At 43.4% G+C, this 11,316-nt stretch overlaps 2 long non-coding RNA genes across 2 annotated transcripts; both read left to right on the top strand.

Annotated features, from left to right (window-relative positions):
• The first annotated feature begins 496 nt into the window (after nt 1-496).
• LOC146181808 (uncharacterized) lies at nt 497-2,938 on the top strand. The gene is made up of 2 exons (XR_014700021.1): nt 497-605; nt 2,681-2,938. It is a non-coding gene; the product is annotated as an uncharacterized LOC146181808 (long non-coding RNA).
• A 5,058-nt stretch (nt 2,939-7,996) lies between these two features.
• On the top strand, nt 7,997-10,475 carry LOC146181807 (uncharacterized). Its single transcript, XR_014700020.1, has 2 exons — nt 7,997-8,138; nt 10,216-10,475. It is a non-coding gene; the product is annotated as an uncharacterized LOC146181807 (long non-coding RNA).
• Nucleotides 10,476-11,316: the final 841 nt, after the last annotated feature.

Genomic DNA, 11,316 nt, shown 5'->3' with positions numbered 1-11,316 from the left:
GTGGTTCACGTTTCCGCGTTCCGACAACCACCGGCAGTGTTCCACACCGGTTACAAGGTTGTCGGAAGTGTTCCACACCGGTTACAAGGTCGGCGAGAGCCACGGTCTGTAGGCCAGGGAGGAACACATCGGGCACGTGGCGAGTCCTATATGTCAGTCATACGTGGACAAAGAAGAAAAAGCGGCAACGTGCTGCGATAGCGCCTAAGAATAGTTCCATGCGATGATATGATGCGTCAAGCTAAAAAAAAAAAAAAAAAGGAAACTCTCCGCACGGATTCCAAACCCCAACACGAATATCCGAAACAGTTTGAGCGATTCATGGTACTGTGCGAGGACCGGACGGAAAGTTTTTCATTATACATATCTAATTACGTACAAATTAAAGGACATATCAGTAAATAAATAATATTCAAAGAACCATACACTGCAGTGCCGCTATCTGCGGCTGAAATTCGTATTTAAAGCTGTTCGGAAGGCCCGTATACTCGGGCAAAGCCACAGCGGTCAAGCATCTCAGCCACAGCGTGTCGCGTCGAGAGAAGCAATGAAGGTTCTTCTGTACGCCGTCTCTGCACTGATTGTACTGCAAATTGCGTTTGCAAGTAAGTGGAACACAGGGGTGCCCTGCGCTTTTAGGACTAATGGAAAAGTGTTAACCACTGAAAGTATTCCTTGCAACAGAGATTTTCGTATATGTTCGCCATGACGTGAAAAAGCATTTCATAGAGTTTGGGAGAACCGCTTTTAATACTTTTCTTGCACAACAAAAGAAAATGTTAGATTTTCTCACGTGTAGGGAATAACCCCTGCTCGAATCTAGCTCCTCTTTTCATGCTCTAGCGTACGAATATTAAAGAAGCTCTTTACTACAGAAAGCAGAGGCATTATATTATTTTTGAACCAATATATTTTTTCAACTAATAAGAAAGTAGACATTATCACTTGTTTCAAGCGTTACTTTGTTTTGTTTCATATTGCAAAAAGCATTCACGAAGATATTGAATCTCATCAGTTTGACATGTGTTGTCGTTAAATACCAGTCTGAAATGAAAAGAAAGAAAGAGGCTGTTAAAATTTTACAAACACTCGAAGTAATTAGGATAAATTTGAAGAATCCAAGATAGAAAATAAATCACGTTATATGGCAATTACCGTGGCCTATGTACACGTACTGTTAATTTTCTTTCTAAAACACAGACAAATACAAGACCAAGACGACAAGCTTTTATCCACCAAAATATTCTCGTCGCCATTTCTTTAATTATCATTAAACAAAACGCGGAGATTGTGACGTATTATTAGAATTTAAAATTCACTGGACTGTCATCTATTAGAACATGTATCCAAATTTCCCTCGAAAGGTGAACAGTTTTTAGGTTTCGGTTTGGTTTAGTTTGGTTTGTAATAGCTCACTCATTTAGCAGCCGCTAGGTATGACCAGTATTTATATTGGAAACCACGAGCAAGAGCCCCCTTCACTCAAAAAAATTGCAATAAAATACCATGAGAGGCTGAGACTTAGTTCACACTTCCTAATCAATGAAAGGCAGTCATCACTGTAAGCTTAGAGGCTTCCCTAAAACCCTCGCATTCTATGATACGAAAACTGAAAGATAATTGAGGTTATAGCCTGCGTGAAAATATTAAACAATGTTTGCCATCATTAACGGGCAGCCGCTGCGTTCGCGGCTAAATCCGGCATCCTTGGCATCAGCAGTGAACGGCGTAGTCACTAAGCCGTCTCGGACGGCGAAATAATATTGGACTTACGTTTTTAACGCATACAGAGGACGCAGAAAGAAACAAATTTCACATGACTGAGCGCTTCGTTCCTTCAGTCCTTCATGTGTTGTCTGTCAGAGCAAAAAAGAAAAAAAGCCATGACCAGTGACGCACCAACTAACCTGCAAAAACGTCCTCGCAAGGCCTAATACTAACATGACAAGTCAAGAATTCAAGTACAGATCACCATTGAAAGAAGTATTTTCAACCAATCGCATTAGTGCACAGAGCGGGCCCCCTCCGAGGGAACGTCATCGGCCTTCTTCAATGTCTCCCTAGTCTGAGCTATCATTTCCTTTTTAACCCAAAGCTTCCCTACGCCAGGCAGTTCGGGCCATAGAGTATGTACAGTTTTAACCTTGAGGTTTGTGGTCGCCATTTGACTTTGGGTCATAGTCACGTAGCCCACCAAGTGGCCCATGACCACTGTCAAGGTCAAGGTCGCGTGAACTGGCGGTCGCAATGTGTCTTTGGAGCATAGTCACGTAGGCCACCTGTCAAGGTCAAGGTCATGTTAGTACGGTTTTCACCTTCAGGGGAATTTAGATGTCAAACTTCTGTGTTAAACCATGGTGGTCGCCATTTCTTTAGAGGCTTGAACACTGGTCGCCAACCTACGCTCTCTGCGACTGACTTGCGTCAGAAGAAAAAAATTATTCTGTGCCTCACTTGCCGGAAGGTTCCCCTCTGTCGACAGCATTGGTTGAAGGGCGTCTTTAGAGTAATTTTGCCGCTACATTCTCGACTTCTAACCGACTATATGCGAGTAAAAAAGACAACCTCGTCGTTGCGAAGACAATGTATTTTTCTTGAACCTGCTTGCTTGCTAGACGAATGTGGTCACTACCAATTTGCTTGATCCCTACGGCTGTGAAATGTAAACTTTCTCACGCAGAGCGGCCGTCATGCCCCGAGGGTGAAGATTTCGGCCCGACGGTACTGAAAATGTGCGAACCCCAATGCGGACAAGAAAGTGCAATAAGATGTCCCATGGTCCTAGACATCAGATGCCATTGCTCGGAAGGCCTCATCCGCAGACCATCTGACGACAAGTGTGTCCCCAAAGACCAATGCTAAAGGAGCCGAACAACACCACGAAGGAGAATAAACAAATTTTCGAATTTTTTGGCACGCAATAAAAATGACAATAAGCAAGCCACTTCTCCCGTCTCTTGTTCTGTAAATCCACTGCAGATGATTACTAAGCCATCTAGCTTTTGAGGCTTAACTTAAACGGGCCTAAACGGCTAGGCAGAAACAGGCATAGCGTGAGTAGCAATCAAGGTTCTGTGACTCAGCTCTTCCTCTCCCCTGATAGGGCTGGGACAGGTAGGTCACCGTCGCTTGCGGCGGGGGCTTAATAAATAATAATAATTGGTTCACAGGAAGGGAAAAGGCGCAGTACCTGTCACGCTTGCTCTGTGGACACCCGAACCGCTCCGTAAGGGAAGGGAGGAGGGTGGGAATGGAAGTGGAAAGAGAGAAAGAGGAGCCGTAGTGGAGGGCTACGCAGTAATTTCGACCACCTGGGGATCTTTAACGTGCGCTGACATCGCACAGCACACGACGCCTCTTCGTTTCGCCTCCATCGAAACGCAGCCGCCGAGGTCGGGTTCGAACTCGAGTACTCCGGCACAGTAGTCGGGCGTCTTACCACTGCACCAACCCGGCGGGGACGCGTATTTGGGTTTGCTTGGTACGGTGGCTCTGCAAGGGACAAAGCAACAGAAGAGACGAAGAAAACGGGCTGTTCCGACTAGCATCTACCGCCCCCAGGAGCCGAGCAGCCTAGCGATTAGCGGCGCATGCTTTTTCAATGGGCGTCACGTTGGACGCGGCACTAGCTTGAGAGAGCCTATAATACTACTACTACTACTACTAAATAATAATAATAGTAATACACAGTAATATTTCTCTGCGAATTATTATTATTAATATTATATTATTATCATTAGTAATAGTAGTAGTATAGAGGAAGACTTGTTTCACGAAGTTGGGACTGAATTGTCTAGTTAACGGCCGAATTAACTGGCTAAATATTATCTTCACAGTTTTAATTAATCATAATAATAATAATTGGTTCACAGGAAGGGAAAGGCGCGGTATTTGTCATATTTGTGTCTGTGGACACCTGAACTACTCCGTAGCCCTGCGCTACGGTTGCTCTTTCTCTCTTCCTCCCTTGTGTCTGCGGATACCTTCATCCCTTGGTGTCCACAGACACAAGTGTGACAGATGCTGCGCCTTTCCCTTCCTGTGAACCAACTATTATTATTATCATTATTAATTAAAACTGCGAAGATAATATTTAGCCAGTTATTTTGGCCGTTACCTACAGACAAATCAGTGCCAACGTAGTGAAACGAGTCTTCCTCTATACTACTACTACTACTACTACTACTACTACTACTACTACTACTACTACTACTACCACTACTACTAATAATAATAATAATAATAATAATAGTAGTAGTAGTAGTAATAGTAGCAGTAGTAGTAGTATAGGCTTTCTCAAGCTAGTGCCGCGTCCAACATGATGCCCATTGAAAAAGCATGCGTCGCTAATTGCTAGGCTGCTCGGCTCCTGGGGCGGTAGATGCTACTCAGAACAGCCCGCTTTCTTCGTCTCTTCTGTCGTTTTGTCCTTTGCGGGGCCGCCGTACCGAGCAAACCCAAATACGCGGCGGGGTCTTGCCACCGAATTTTTATCTGTTGTAGGCCGTCATTGCACCCGCCACCGCTTCGGTGGTGGACGACGGCTGTTGTTCCGGCGCGCGTCTGTCTCTCCCTCTTCCTTTTCTTTCTTCTCTATTTTCTCTTCTGTCCGCACGAGGCAGCGGAGGTGGCTCAGCTACAGAGCCAGTAGCAGGCCCGTGCATTTTCTTTTCCTTCTTCTTACAGCCACAACAACAACAACAACTTTGCTTGAAATTTCAAAAAAGGTTTTAGCATATACACTAGCCGACGCAAGGAATTCGCTTAAGAGAGGTTAGTCGGTAAAATGTTATCGTTTAATTTCAAGATATTTCTATTGCTGATTTAACAGCCAAACAGGAGTGATGACGATAGAGTTCCTTTCACGCTACAAGAGGCAAAGAAAATGCACTATTATTGTGGCTGTGTAGCTTTTAATTCCCTAACACTCTTACCCCATGCCTGCTTGTAGAATAAAATGACAACGAATAATGCTGTGGCCACAATGCCGCTTTTTGTGTATCTTAGACGGGCTACATTGATCTCTAACACCATAGTCGCCATACGGTCGTTCGCGCCCAAACAGGAAAAGGTGAGCTGCAAAGTTCAACAATAAATTATATACAAAATTTGGACGTTTAAATTTCGCGATTTGTGTTTACTGATGCCTTAGCCATAAATACAATCAGTGAACCCACGATCGAAACGGAAGTCAATTCTTATTTGAAATATACATTGGAAATATATCTTCAGCTGAGAAAGGTATGGCGCCGGTCCTGAGACCATTTCTTGATTTCACATTTTACAATGCACGCGCAAGCCTACTTACATGAAAAAACGCACCTTTATTTTTCTTTTCAAGAAACAGTGTATTTTTCTTCTTTAAAAAAATTGCACATAATGCTCTATGCAGCAGCCGGCCTAAGTACGACACTTAACGATAGATAGCAATCAGATTATTGCCCATTGGCGGATCGCGAGTTCTCCGTCCCGCGCCAGATATTAACTATATGACGCCGGACAAGATGATGGACGCGACAGACAGGTAAAATCAAGATTTTAGGATAACAGATAGGCAGCTGGCCGCCACGGTGAAAAAACAAAACGAGCGAATGAACCTTGAAAGTGTTCAGAGAGATTGGTCATGAGAAATGAACAGCCTACATACATGGACGCGCCCAGAAGCAAGGGCGATGGTGCCGTCTCTGTGTTTGTTTAAATGGGTTATGACAATGAATGTTTTGGCTCTTTCATGTCCGAGCCCTTCGCTGTATGTAAGCTATTTATGCATGGACAGGTATTGAACCCAAGAAACGCTTAAGATATATTTTAGCTCAGGTTCAAAGCGTCGGTAAATGCTCTTCATTGCTATTGAGGTTACTCGCTAGCGTGATAGTGAATGACGTATGAAGTTGAGAAAAAATATCTGGTAATATTAGTGACTTCGCAGCACAGACTGCACAGAAGCTTGACGCCAGTGCACCAGCGAAACATTCACAAGAGGGCTTGACTGTCTAAATAATTTTCTTTTATTCGAATCGCAAATAAGTGAAACGGCATTACATTTTATATGCTAGCACTTCAAAATTTCGCCGCAAATACCGACATAATTTTAGCTCACGTCGGCCGCCCCCTTCCACGACGATTATACCTAGCGAATCCGCGGGTTCGCATGCGCGATGTCTCGAAAGTGCAGAGAGAGCTGCAAGTTTCAGCGAATGCAAAGGGTTATCTAGTACATTTCTGACAATAGTTATCTGAAATCGACGATTATTGACGATTCCTTAGAGCCCAGGGCGTGCTGATAATGAGCGGGAAGTGTCACTGCCAGGCGATGCAACCTAGTCTGTCCGACGAATACTGTAGGCTCCAGGCAGCAGTGGCGACTCGTCCGTGTCGCTTGCAGACAAATTATGTCAATTTAATTACTAAAACTGGGACCGAACTTCTGAATAAAGCAATTTAAAATCCAGTGTACTGATCACACCGGAGAAGGCATATACGACGAAGAAAAGCGCGTATACCTTGCGCTGTGTGAACGATCCGGGCGTTCACCGGACACACACGCTCTCATTCGTCGGCGCTTCTTGTAGAGTTGTTGCATTGCATACAATTAAGCAAATAAACGTATACGTCATGTACAAAATATAAAATTGTTTAACTTAGGTAAACTACATATTTCAGACCAAACGACAAAACATGACGTTTTCACGTTCTGGAAGAGGCCATTTACCGGAAATTGTACAAATCTGAGTGAATTGTGCGATGTGAGGGCACGCGAAAAACCTGAGGTGGTCGATATTTCCGGAGACCTCTACTACGGCGTTCCTCATAGCCCGAGTCGCTTTGGGAAACCTCATAAACCAAACTAAGGCGCATTTAATCCCGCTTTCTGTACAACGAGCCTCCTTGACGCCATTGTCCCTGCACACGCACATAGCAGATGGGGAACCTCCACTTCTGCAGCCGGTGCAGATTGGATTGGATTGGATTGGATTGGAAAGATTTATCCGCATTGACCCCTATGTGGGAACTATACTAGATGGGACCGGAACAAGAATTGCAGAGAGAGGCTGTCATTCACTCAAACGTGTTTGGTTTAGTTTGGTTTATGAGGTTTCCCAAAGCGACTCGGGCTATGAGAAACGCTGTAGTAGAAGTCTCCGCAAAAATCGACCAACTCTGGTTTTTTCGCGTGCCCTAACATTGCACAATTCGCTCAGATTGTCTCTAATATTCGTGCTAGGGTTTGTCAACCGAACGGTCAGTTCCTTTTTTTCGATTTTAATGAGTTTGTTATCATATCAAACTATTAGTTGATTATTCTATATTTATTGAAATGTCCTTTTATTCGGATGTAATTAGAAATGGATAATGAAAAAATGAAAAACTGACCGTCCGGTCCCAGTACTGCGATATGAATCGCATAGAGGGGCTGTCATTCCCTCATACTGTTTCCGATGTTAGTGTGCGCGTTTGGGAACCGAGCGGCCAGTTTCTTTTCTTATTTTAATGCTTTATGCCATAAATAACAGACAACTATTCTCCGCCGCTTCTGCCGCACGTTGCCGCTTTTTTCTTCTTTGGCCAAGTATGACTGACATAGGACCCGCCACCTGCTTGAAGTGTTCCACACCGGTTACAAGGTCGGCGAGAGCCACGGTCTGTAGGCCAGGGAGGAACACATCGGGCACGTGGCGAGTCCTATATGTCAGTCATACGTGGACAAAGAAGAAAAAGCGACAACGTGCTGCGATAGCGCCTAAGAATAGTTCAATGCGATGATATGATGCGTGAAGCTAAAAAAAAAAAAGGGCAACTCTCCGCACGGATTCCAAACCCCAACACGAATATCAGAAACAGTTTGAGCGATTCATGGTACTGTGCGAGGACCGGACGGAAAGTTTTTCATTATACATATCTAATTACATACAAATTAAAGGACATATCAGTAAATAAATAATATTCAAAGAACCATACACTGCAGTGCCGCTATCTGCGGCTGAAATTCGTATTTAAAGCTGTTCGGAAGGCCCGTAGACTCGGGCAAAGCCACAGCGGTCAAGCATCTCAGCCACAGCGTGTCGCGTCGAGAGAAGCAATGAAGGTTCTTCTGTACGCCGTCTCTGCACTGATTGTACTGCAAATTGCGTTTGCAAGTAAGTGGAACACAGGGATGCCCTGTGCTTTTAGGACCACTGGAAAAGTATTAACCACTGAAAGTATTACATACAGCAGAGATTTCCGTATATGTTCGTCATGACGTGAAAAAGCATTTCATAGAGTTTGAGAGAAGCGGTTTTAATAATTTTCTTGCCGAACAAAAGAAAGTGTTAGATTTTCTCACGTGTAGGGAATAACCCCTGCTCGAATCTAGCTCCTCTTTTCATGCTCTAGCATACGAATATTAAAGCAGCTCTTTACTACAGAAAGCGGAGGCATTATATTACTTTTTGAACCAATATATTTTTTGCACTAATAAGAAAGTAGACATTATCACTTGTTTCAAGCGTTACTTTGTTTTGTTTCATATTGCAAAAAGCATTCACGAAGATAACGAAACTCGTCAGTTTGATATGTGTTTTCGTTAAATACCAGACTGGAATAAAAAGAAAGAAAGAGGCTCTTAAAATTTTACAAACACCCGCAGTAGGTAGGATAAATTTGAAGAACCCGAGGTAGAAAATAACTCACGTTATATGGCAATTATCCTGGCCTATGTACACGTACTGTTAATTTTCTTTCTAAAACACAGACAAATACAAGACGACAAGCTTTTATCCACCAAAATGTTCTCGTCGCCATTTCTTTAATTATCATTAAACAAAACGCAAAGATTGTGACGTATAATTAGAATTTTAAATTCACTGGACTGTCATCTATTAGAACATGTATCCAAATTTCCCTCGAAAGGTGAACAGTTTTTAAGTTTCGGTTTGGTTTAGTTTGGTTTGTAATAGCTCACTCATTTAGCAGCCGCTAGGTATGACCAGTATTTATATTGGAAACCACGAGCAAGAGCCCCCTCCCCTCAAAATAATTGCAATAAAGTACCATGAGAGGCTGAGACTAAGTTCACACTTCCTAATCAATGAAAGGTAGTCATCACTGTAAGCTTAGATGCTTCCCTAAAACCCTCGCATTCTATGATACGAAAACTGAAAGATAATTCAGGTTATAGCCTGCGTGAAAATATTAAACAACGTTTGCCTTCATTAACGGGCAGCCGCTGCGTTCGCGGCTAAATCCGGCATCCTTGGCATCAGCAGTGAACGGCGTAGTCACTAAGCCGTCTCGGACGGCGAAATAATATTGGACTTACGTTTTTAACGCATACAGAGGGCGCAGAAAGAAACAAATTTCACATGACTGAACGCTTCGTTCCTTCAGTCCTTCCCGTGCTGTCTGTCAGAGCAAAAAAAAAAGAAAGCCATGACCAGTGACGCACCAACTAACCTGCAAAAACGTCCTCGCAAGGCCTAATACTAACATGACAAGTCGGCAATTCAAGAAGTAAAGATCACCATTGAAAGTAGTATATTCAACCAATCGCATCAGTCCTCAGAGCGGGCCCCCTCCAAGGGAACGTCATCGGCCCTTTTCAATTTCTCCCTAGTCTGAGCTATTATTTCCTTTTTAACCCAAAGCTTCCCTACGCCAGGCAGCTCGGGCCATAGAGTATGTACAGTTTTCACCTTGAGGTTTGTGGTCGCCATTTGACTTTGGGTCATAGTCACGTAGCCCACCAAGTGGCCCATGACCACTGTCAAGGTCAAGGTCAAGGTCTCGTGAACTGGCGGTCGCAGTGTGACTTTGGGGCATAGTCACGTAGGCCACCTGTCAAGGTCAAGGTCATGTTAGTACGGTTTTCACCTTCAGGGGGATTTAGAAGTCAAACTTCTGTGTTAAACCATAGTGGACGCCATTTCTTTAGAGGCTTGAACACCTGTCGCCACTCTACGCTTTTCAGCGACTGACTGGCGTCAGAAGAAAAATCTTCTGTGCCTCACTTGCCGGAAGGTTCCCCTCAGTCAACGGCATTGGTTGAAGGGCCTGTTTTGAGTAATTTTGCCGCTACATTCTCGATTTGTTACCGACTATATGCGAATAAAAAAGACAACCTCGTCGTTGCGAAGACAATGTATTTTTCTTGAACCTGCTTGCTTGCTAGACGAATGTGGTCACTACCAATTTGCTTGATCCCTACGGCTGTGAAATGTAAACTTTCTCACGCAGAGCGGCCGTCATGCCCCGAGGGTGAAGATTTCGGCCCGACGGTACTGAAAATGTGCGAACCCCAATGCGGACAAGAAAGCGCAATAATATGCCCCATGCTCCTAGACATCAGATGCCATTGCTTGGAAGGTCTCATCCGCAGACCATTTGATGACAAGTGTGTCCCCAAAGACCAATGCTGAAGGAGCCGAACAACACCACGAAGGCAAATAAACAAATTTGCGAATTTCTTGGAACGCAATAAAAATTATAATAAGCAAGCCACTTCTGTCGTCTCTTGCTCTGTAAATCCACCGCAGACGATTACTAAGCCATCTAGCTTTAGAGGCTGAACATAAACGGGCCTAAACGGCTAGGCTTAAACAGGCCTAGCCTGAAATGAAAAGTCGCAATAAAAGTTCTATCGCTTCGCTCTTTGCTTAAAATTTCATGAAATGTTTTAGCATATACACTAGCCGACGCAAGGAATTCGCTTAAGAGAGTTTAGTCGGTAAAATGTTATCGTTTATTTTCAAGTTATTTCTATTGCTGGTTTAACAGCCAAACAGGAGTGATAACGATAGAGTTCCTTTCACGTCACAAGAGGTAAATAAAATGCACTATTATTGTGGCTGTTTAGCTTTTAATTCCTTAACACTCTTACCATTGCCTGCGTATAGAATGAAATGACAATGAATAATGCTGTGGCCACAATGCAGCTTTTTTTGTGTCTTAGACGGGCTAAATTGATATCTTATACCATAGTCGCCATGCGGCCGTTCGCGCCCAAACAGGAAAATTGTGAGGTGCCAAGTTCAACAATAAATTATATACGAAATTTTGCCGTTTAAATTTCGCGATTTGTGTTTACTGATGATGAACACATAAATACATTCAGTGGACCCACGATCGAAACGGAAGTCAATTCTCATTTGTAATATGCACTGAAATATACACTGGAAGTATATCTTGAGCTGAGAAAGGTATGGAGCCGGTCTTTAAACCATTTTTTAATTTCACATTTTACGATGCACGAGTAAATGTGCCTAAACAAAAAAATGCGCCTTTATTTCTTTTTTCAAGAAACACTGTATTTTTCTTGTGTAAAAAAATAATTATTTA

The sequence above is a fragment of the Amblyomma maculatum genome, chromosome 8 (genome assembly GCF_055883805.1).
Source record: "Amblyomma maculatum isolate TAMU_Amacu chromosome 8, ASM5588380v1, whole genome shotgun sequence".
NCBI lineage: Eukaryota > Metazoa > Arthropoda > Arachnida > Ixodida > Ixodidae > Amblyomma > Amblyomma maculatum.
Note: the sequence above shows the minus strand (reverse complement) of the source record. Positions and strands in the feature narration are given on the sequence as shown.